This window comes from Primulina huaijiensis, chromosome 3, assembly GCF_012295235.1.
Source record: "Primulina huaijiensis isolate GDHJ02 chromosome 3, ASM1229523v2, whole genome shotgun sequence".
Lineage (NCBI taxonomy): Eukaryota > Viridiplantae > Streptophyta > Magnoliopsida > Lamiales > Gesneriaceae > Primulina > Primulina huaijiensis.
The window spans coordinates 4,470,955-4,481,371 of NC_133308.1; the positions used below are offsets into that span (position 1 = coordinate 4,470,955).

Below are 10,417 nucleotides of genomic sequence, written 5' to 3' on the forward strand. Positions count from 1 at the left end.
TTAAACAAACTATTTAAAGGTACAATATGAGAGCCAAAGCAGCAACTTTGATCATTAAATTTGTCATACTGATAATGAAGTATACAATGAAGCTTCGCTGTTCTTTAGCCTATGGGCTTCATCAACCATAAGATAGTTCCACTTGATTTTTGAGAGGACGACTTTATCTTTCAATAAAACCTCATACGTAGTTAACAAGGTATCAAATTGTGTGACTCTGCCTGTTTTTTTATCATTATAAAATTCATATTGCTGACACACCTGCAATTGCACAAAGACCATTAGAAAGACAAAAATAACTTTTTTTAAGGATAATTTCACAGAATAATCTAATCAGACTTCTTTGAAGCTTCAGACCAGATCCCTGATTCTCTTCCCAAATGGTTAAATTTCAAACAAGCACTGCCCTAGTAATGCAGGTCAAAACACAAGTTTAATACATACTTACAGACTTTGTTATTATGAGAATAATCCTAAGACATGTTAAAGAAAATGCCGACGTGCAATTTTTTCCCCAAAAAAATACCAAAAAACAGAACTGATGCAGATCAATCTAACGTTTTAGGGGACAATGAGAATTGACCTTGCTGTTCAAGCGAAGTGCAGCAGGTCAGATTAGCATCCACAAAAGAGCTGGTTCAAAACTTACCTCCTCATAGTCAACCCATATTTTAATCACTTAAATAATTTTAATTTTCAACTAGTTAAAACGAAATATAGGTAAATTGGAGATGAAGATGGCAATAACAGTGTTATCGAGTAATGACTTCCAGAAGCGGGAAATGGCATTTCTGCAGTTCATCAAGAATATCCCTTTACAGATTCGAACCAATATATGATTTGATCATGAAATTGGAGTCCACTGAGAGACATTAAAAACATCTTTAATGAACGACTGCTGAAGCTACCAAATCAACACATTTGGAAAGAATGTGTTCGTAAACCAGTAATGAAAAACTTAAAAGTTAAAAATTGCAGAACAAGAAACATAAAGATAGAACTAAAATTCAAAAAATGGTGAAGATTCCCCATCAAAACAGAACGGGATCCACATTCTAATCAAAGTCAAAGAAAATCATGAGGATGTAAGCAAAGCATGTCATTCCTCTAGAATCCGATACATTATTCCTTCACATGAAGAGTATAATCAATTAAAAACAATAACAAATCTAGAAACATAAATATAAAGGAACCTCAAAAGCTCCAATAATCACAAGCATGCATGAATACAAAAAAGAGTATAAATAAATCTGAATCAACCATGCAACAGCATCAACATATTATCGTATAAGCATTGAAATGCACTCCATAGCGAGTATAAAATATATCTTGAAGAGACAGAACTTCCCAACCTCACGGCTAGCACGAGTTCCAACATAAATAATAACATTCATTTCTGGCAACCACTTTTTAAATTCTTTTGCCCAATTCGATAATGTAGATAATGGAACGACGACAAGAAATGGTCCTGGAATTTGCTGAGAGTTCTGCAGAAACAATCAGGAAATAATAGCAGCCATACATTTGAAAAAGTTCAAATTTACTAGCATAATAAGTTTTAAGTACCTGCAAAAATCCAAGCATCGAAACTGACTGGACAGTTTTTCCAAGCCCCATTTCATCAGCTAATATTACATTTGTATCATTTCTCCAGCTGTGCTGCAAAAGAGAAACTGATCAGCACAGCTTTATGAGAATGCAAATGATTGAAACATGATAAGATAGCTGCAGCAAATAATCCAACTTGAACCAAGTTCGCACCTGTTAACTAAAAAGTTCAAACCTTCAAGCTGGTAATCTCGAAGATTTCCCCCTTTCAACCACTCAGGCTGCTCATCAAGCTTCCTAAGACTTCCTGAGAGAGTGGAACAATCTTTATCTTTATGATATAAAAGTACAGTAGACAAATTAAAAATAATAATAACATTAAGAATTATCACAATTCACTGACAATACCAAGTAAGATAAAATACAAGAAAACAAAAGGACGAGATGGAACATTCAGTCCTCTGAGAAACTTCACTCTTCATCTATATGATGCCACAAAGCTCATAGCAAATCTGCTATATTCGTTTCATACAATAAATCATTGATAACATCAAAGTGTCTATTCAGAGCAGAAATTTGAGAATTTATGAGTGTACTAACAAACCTTTGCTTTTTTTCCGCTGGAAGTCAACAGTCTTCCCTTGCACCATAATGGCGACCTCGCGAGCCTGCTTCCATGAAAAGATCATGATCTTGATAAACTAATGGCACACTCAGAACATCAATTCAATAGTTGATCAAATTCAAGGGAAATATTTGATACTTAAATGTATGGCATATAAATTGGCAAGGCAGACCAGTCTAACCACACAGAGAAGATCTTGTATCAAATTAAAACAAAGTACATAATAAAACTTGAGAAAGAAATATTTATATGTCTACACATAGACGTAACTGAATCAGGGTAAGAAAAACAAGAAAAAGTAACTTGATAAGAAGATAGCCATGATTAGACTGATCACAGTTCTGGGAAACTAAATCAGAATTATAAAGCCAAAAAATAATGGAACTACTCTATTTCTTTCATAGACTGATCCAATCAAACAATGAATGCATGGCTAGATAAGTCCTTCAAAGCATAGTAACAAAGCTTATAAAACAAAATAACATCACTCCATACAAACAAAATTTCATGCAAGAAAAAATAAATAAATCTTTAAGACGGTAGGTTCGTTTTAAGAAACTTGGCAAAATTTGTAAATTATTAGAATAAAACAAAAGTAAACTGTTTCATGCTTAAAAGATCATTAAAAAGGCAATTCCCAAGAGAATGTCATATGAAGTCATGCCTTGTATTCATCAATAGCATCCTGGGCAAATGAAATATCAACATCTTTCTCCCTGCAATAAGACATAATGCAGCAGAACTTCAAGATCTCATTTGAAACAACTACATAAATTAACATGAAAAATAGCTGGTGATATATTATTTCACACCTTAAAAATAGACTTCGCACAGGTTAATACAGATCTCATCATACTACGAGAAGTCAAGCACATGGAGGCACATTTAAATTAAGAGGGAATTACCAAGTAGCTTCAGCATATGAGAGTCCGTGCCACTTGACCAAATATTCTGGTACCACATTACCCAGACCATCTTTGGCGACCCTGGCAGCAATCACCCTCTCCACCTAAGTATGAATTTCAAAACCAAACATGAGGCTTGTAATAGGAATGTAAGCAAAATAATAAATTCATGGTGTATGAATAAAACCCCAAAAGATACAAGGGTAAGAAAAGTACACCTGATTGTTTTGTTTGATAATGTCCAGGTCCATTTCCTTGCTCACATCATTTACCTCAATCTAGCCACATATAACAGTGAGAGTTAATGAATTAACTAAGAAAGCCCTGTGCCTTCATGATGGCAGAGGAAAATGATAGCACATGCATCAACAGTGAAAATTTTCAAGTCCACGTCAAAATAATTTGTTGTAATCTTACAAGAAAATTCCATATTCATAATATTTAGTAACATCACAACAAAGAATTGTTAGATTCATAATAACATTGAAAGCAAGGATCAAGTATATTCTCCCAACATCAGACAAGCTTTCCATCTAAAAATATTTTTAATTCTCTATGTAAAATGCTTACTCACCAAAGGTTATGCCCCCACAAAAATACAAGAGAGAGTTTTTTACCAGAAAATATTCACATAGCTTTAGTGTTACCGAGTTATAAATTAATTTCAAATTTGGCACAAAGATAATCATCATATTACCTCCTCACGAGATAACATCTTCCGATACTTGACTTCATCCATCACTTTTTTGGTGTAATTCAAAACCTTCTTAAAACCACTGAGCTGAAAAATCACCAAAATATTAAGCATCATCGGGACATCAGACCAAGAAAACATTACACCACATAAATACACGCCATTAGCATAATGCAGCCCAAAATTAGATTCAGGCACTTTGCACACCCAGAAAACAAAAATTGCGCTTCAGAAATAGTCAAAATACTTATACTCGAAATAAATGAAAAAAATAAGTTCCATTATATTGTCTTAAAACCTAAATAAAAATAACTCGAAATTTATAAAAACTATATTCTTGCACTAATTCTAACAATTGAGTGCAACTGTATAATAACATTGTTTTCAACTAATTATTTTAATCCATTTCATTTTTTTATCTGTCTGATTATAAGGTTAATAAATTGTGTGCGCTCATACATGCTTCATCCAATATATAATTTTATTCAATAATAAAAATTACAGCTGAATTTAATTATTTATCTCAGCAAAGACATTTGAATTTAATCATAAATTTGCATATATCCATTCACTTTATGTAACCCTCAATATTTTTTATGTACCTAGTATTCACTACCCTCTCTTTCTATTACAGTGATATTTATAAACACACAAAAATTTATAAAACGTCAATCTAAAAATTATAAAATAAAATAAAAAAAGCATATACAAGACATCATCTATAAACGTGTGCTGGTTGATCAAATGTCCAATTTTATTTGTTTGTAAAGTCTATTGAACCAGAATTTCTCTCATCTTTACTCAAATAAACGTACAGTCTAGCAGTCAAACTAATTAGTTGCAGCAACATTATAACAATAATTATTAAATTGCCAAATATTATCAAGAAATAAATTATATGATAAGATTTATAATAAGTTTGTTTAGTTTTAAGAAATTTAAATAAATGCATTAATATTTTACGATAAAAAATCCACTTTCAGGATGCAATGGGCCGAATTTGTTGTCGGTGCATCGTGCCAAAGGTGTATGTTTAAGGGTTGCAATTACCCAATATGTTTTTCAATTTATGAATATGCTTTGTAAACAGTAGTTCACATTAATAACTCTCACTACCAGAGTTAACTGTTAAGTCTGTCTTACTTCAGCAGCTGGTTTTAGAATACTTACATTCTGTAGTTCAGAGAGTGGTTTCCATTGGCAATGTAAATGAGACTGGCCTTTCCATTTTATTAAAAACTCGATCTCATTCCAATCTGGCTCTGAGTTAAACAAATAGCTCAAAACCACAGGCTCAACTGATTTATTACTTCTCAAAGCTTCTTCAGCCATACCCTTTGGTTGATGCCACAATACCTTCTCAATTGCATCACCATCATCTTCTTCAATTTCCTCCTTCTTGAAAAATATAATAGTGATCAACACAACATCATGAAGAACTTGATGAAATAAGGTCTAAAATAGTAACATATCTGTGAATTTTAACAAATCTAAAACAAAGGAAGAGAAAAAACAAACAAACAAACAAAAAAAAAAGCGAAGCAATAATGAAGATACAAGTCAGATGATGTTCCCACTCACTACAACATAAATACTTTTGCTAACCACATCATTTATTTGATCATTGCATTACAGAAGTGCATCATATAAATCAAGCAACGATGGCTGATTTCACCATTATATGTTTGTGAAAGTAGCAAATATATCTGCTACAATCTATAAATCGTCCATTTCGTTAATAACAGCCCAATGAAAATATCCTTTTGATGGGAGGACAACTCTAAGAAGGAAAGACGATAAACAGCAAAGCCGTTCACTTAGCATGTTCCACAAGCCAAGAAAAGCCACTCAGAAGATAAAAACTAATGTATAAAAAAAGACGGTTCAACCAAGTAAATGTCAACAACATTGTAAAGAAATACCCAAATAGAAAAAAAACACATTGTATAATGAGACTCACTCAAACATATCCCCCTTTTTTAGATTTTACAGTATAATGTGAAAAGAAAGGAAATTCTAAAGAAGGGGAAAACATCATCAGAATTTCCACACACTGTGACCAAATTACAACAGCTTATATTACTTCTACAGTTCTACTGATGGAACAGTGTCAAAAGAAAAAACAAAAATTACAAATCCATCAACCGTATGAATTAATAATCAAGGTCCACAAAAAATGGTAAGATTAGATCAGCCTAACTATAACTGATAATGCAACTTAAGGTCTTTAAATTTAGATGGCCGGGATAAAATTCTAAATACTTAAACCACAAAATAATGCTTTTTAACAAATAAAAAATATGGATGCAACAGTGAGAATAATTTACAAACACTTAATGAACTTATGTGCTAGAGTTTAATTGTGATTTCAAAGACATTAACACACCTTATGCGTTTTTTTCCCTTCATCAAGATCTTCACTTTCATCACTCTCAACATATGACACTTTCCGCACTGAACGACTTGAAGTTCGTGGTTCATTGTTCCGAACAGAAGTTTTCATCGAAACAGACCAACCTCCAATCTTTCTACGTGCAGTAGGATCTCTCCTTGCACTTCTAAAACCATCACTGTAATATTCCGAGTTCTCGGCAGAAGATTCCTTTTCATCTTCCTCAATAACAGTTCTCCCTGTCTTTCGCCGAGAGGACGGTGCAAGCGATCTTTCCCTGGTGGACTTCAAAGTTCGGCCGCTCTTCGCTGAATTCTTGGCCCTATTTTTCTTTATGTAGATGTCATCGTCGTCAGAGATATCCAAATCATCATCCTTAACATTATCTTCTTCATCAGATTCTTCAGCATCCCAATCTTCATCTCTATCCTGGAGTTAAGAAAAGAAAAGTTCCTAAGATCACATCATACCTAGTAAAACAGAGAACATCCTCACACTTATACAGAAATTATTTTTTTTCGAAGGAACATGCTGCAAAATTGAGCACGTATTAATTAGCTATTACCAAACATAACAAAAAAAAACTCAAACTTGTGCCGTAGCTCCACCAATGTCACTATAAAACACAGAAAACTAACAGATCCACTCAATAAGTAAAATTACTTGTAACTTTTTATTTAAAGAGAAAAAAAACAAAAATCATGATTTAGAAAACAAAGATCCACATATTGATGCACAAACACAAAACTTGGCATTTGTGAACGCTTAAAACTAGAAGTGTAATCTACTTAAACAATGTCTTCTCAAGACGGAAGGCAACTCACATCCATTCTTCAAATTGTCCGGAAGACATGCTGTGATGTGGATTCATATATATAAGGGTGCAAGCGATTCTAGCGACTCGGTCCAAACTCGACTCGAGCTTGATTTGACCGAGCTTGAGTCGAGTTCGAGTACTCGATTCTACACTCGAGATGAGTTCGAGTTTTAATTATTTCAAGTCAAATAACTCGCAAACTACTCGAATAACTATATATTATTGTTTTTTAAAAGATATATAATTTATCAGTATTTTTGTCCGTATAATACACAATTTAAATCCTAAAATTATGTTACTAACATTTTCGAGCTTTTCTAGTTCGAGTAAGTCGATATTTTCTCGAGTTGAGCTCGAGTTTGAAATTTAATATTCGATCAAATTCGAGCTTGATTTGACCGAGCTCGAGACAAATTCGAGTAGCTAGATTCTTCACTTGAGACGAGTTCATGATTTAATTATTTCTAATAGAATAGCTTGCAATCTACTCGAGTAACTATATATTATTGTTTTTTAAAGATATATAATTTAAAGGTATTTTTATCTATGTAAATAAACAATTTAAACCCTAAAATTATGTTTCTAAGCTTTTCGAGCTCGAGTAACTCGGTATTTTCACGAGTTGAGCTCGAGCTTGAAATTTAATACTTGATCGAGTTCGAGCTTGAGCCAACAAAATTAAATCATACACCCCCACATATACATGTGTAGTAAGCACAAGTAGTTAAACTCATATACAATATACCACTATCATAAATTCATAATAGTTAAGTGAACAAAGTATCAATTTCCTCATATCCATTAATCCACACATCATACTCGTTAGGTTTCCTTCGTGCATCTAAGCTCTTATATAAGGCGAAACAAACTATATTACACATCAGTAGAGAACAAAAGCATCGGTACAAGAAGAATAAGAAAACCACAACAGCGTAATATAATTATACCAACAGTATATACACAACAGCAATCTTACAAACCAAATTTAATAATCATCTTCCATTATACATCCTACAAATAACTTTTTAAGTGGTGTGGAAATTACAAATTCAGATGTGAGTCTCTCAACGAGTAAAAAACAATTCCAACCAACCCTAGGTTTATTCTCACGTTGTGTTGTCTATTTGCACGCATCTAAGTATGCACCATAGTTCCATCCTAGCTACTGGATACATTCTCCATGAATGATAAATATTCCTCACACCAACAAGGTCACCATTTCGGTAGGGGAAAGGAGAAGTAAATAGCCCAATGAGTTCAAATTAAAAAAAAAATCAATATTGCATGTAACCTGCTTCAAAAATCATTAATATCTCAGGTCCTCTATACGAGACAAGTGCTACTTTTAATAATAGACCCAGAACAACTTTTGCAGACGATAATTTTATGTTTCGGATCTGCAAATAACCTTGTTTAAAAGTGACTGATAAAAGTAACATAAAGGCCAAAAGAATCTACAAAGAATGGCCACAATATCACAATCACAAGGTAAGGCTAATATAACTTTTCTTTATAATGACAGCCAACAGAGTGCCACCAAGTCATACTATAGTTCCAGAAATATATATATATATATATATTTAATTAACTCACTCAGCCCTGCAATTAAGGCACAACAATTGCAATTATAGCAAGTAGGCATCAGCTACATCAGTGTATTATAGAGGACCTTGGTTCCCCAGTGCTCGCCACCGGCTCCAAAATCCGGATCAAAGTCAGCATCATCAGGGTCATCTCCTGCGCACAAGAAATCAAATTAATTATGATACTGATGTCTACAAGCCAAATAGCAGTCTTTGGCCACCAATCATTACATAAATATAGAATTATAAAAAAATATTCAAGAGCGGAAAAAACAATTACCGTCTTTGTCATCGTCGTCGTCGTCGTCGTCGTCAAAAGCATCTTCGTGACCATACCTGTTAGGCTTCGACAATTTTGATTTCCCAATGACACCACTCGAAGAAACAGGTCGAGGCGGCAGCCTCAAACTAAACCCACTTGATTGGTTAATAATTCTGCGATGATTTGGTGTATCACTATGGTCATCTCCATCCTGCTCATAGTACTCGTCAGACAACATCTCATCTGCAGGAACAATTTGATATCCCTTGCCAGTCACTTTCTTTTGTCTCATATCATAGCTTTCAGATTCCATCTTATCTTCTGCACCATCAGATGATTCCTCCAAATCAGACCCTTTATCTTCTGCAACACTTTTAGACTCCTCCCCAGACTGTGATGCAGCGGGCTGGCAATCCTTCCAAAAACTCGAACCCCACTTCCCACCCACAGCCATTCTCCTCATAGGTGACTGTGTATCTCCTCCTCTCAAATGTTTGTCATCATCTTCTCCATTATCGTGACTTGGTGTAGGTTTTGGTATTTCCTCGTTGTTCATGGCTACATTCTCATGTATTCTATTACTATTAACAGTCAGCTGCTGTGAATGGTTTTTATCGTTCAATTCAATATGTTCTGTCATTTCACCTGGAAAATTCCTAAAAAATGACATGCCCTTTTCTTCGGCAGAGTACCTAAAAATTGAATAGCAGAATATCACCAGCTAATTGAATAGCAGAATATCATCAGCTAATTGAAAGCAAGGATCAACTTGCCACAAAATTACGATACACAGCGAGTGTGACAGCATTTAGTGATGCTGATGAATCGAAATAGAAGATTTTTTTCGAATGTTTAAGGAAAGTTGTGTTCGCTAATTTGAATTTAAATGATTATACGAATGGCCCACGTAATTGACATCCAAATTTTTTAAAATAAAATCAAGGTGAAACACATGGATCGGCCACTTAACACTTGGAATCCGCCGAAACTACGTAGGGAAAGGCCGCGACCAAAACCGATGCAAAAAAAACCCTAAATCTACGAGGGAGCAAACCCTAATTCGAACTGAAACTCATCTCGGACGAAACAGATGAACTGACTGTTCAATTCCTTCCCGGAAAACTAACCTTCACAGTTAGCACACGCAACAAAAAGGGAGGAGGGAAATTTGAGCAATCCGGTCAAGGGTATTTCTGTCAATCCAGTGGCGCGCGACGGCTTACACTCGTGCGCAGCACGGGAGACTGATTACGGGTAATAACTGTACATCCGGCGGCGGGAAACAGAGGTTTTCAAAACGGTACAGATGCTCAGGTTTTTGCTCACGAATGATACGGGGCCTCGGGACCAGATTGAAGACGCTAATCCGCAGGCCGATCGCGGAGCGGATTAAGGATATCAAATCGATTAATTAGGAACAAACGTAACTGGATTATATTCGGCGGTGTTGTGTTCGATGATGTGCGGGTGAGGAATGGGAAAAACTTTTTAGAGAGAGAGAGAGAGAGAGAGAGAGATACAAAGGGGTGTGTTCCGCATATGTGTTAGGACTTGTTTGCTTTTTTTAGAGAGAGGAAATTTGGGTCTGCTA

General features: G+C 34.6%; 1 pseudogene; it reads right to left on the reverse strand.

Annotated features, from left to right (window-relative positions):
- The window catches only part of LOC140973227 (protein CHROMATIN REMODELING 5-like), an 18,349-nt pseudogene extending 7,932 nt beyond the window's left edge, over window positions 1-10,417 (reverse strand).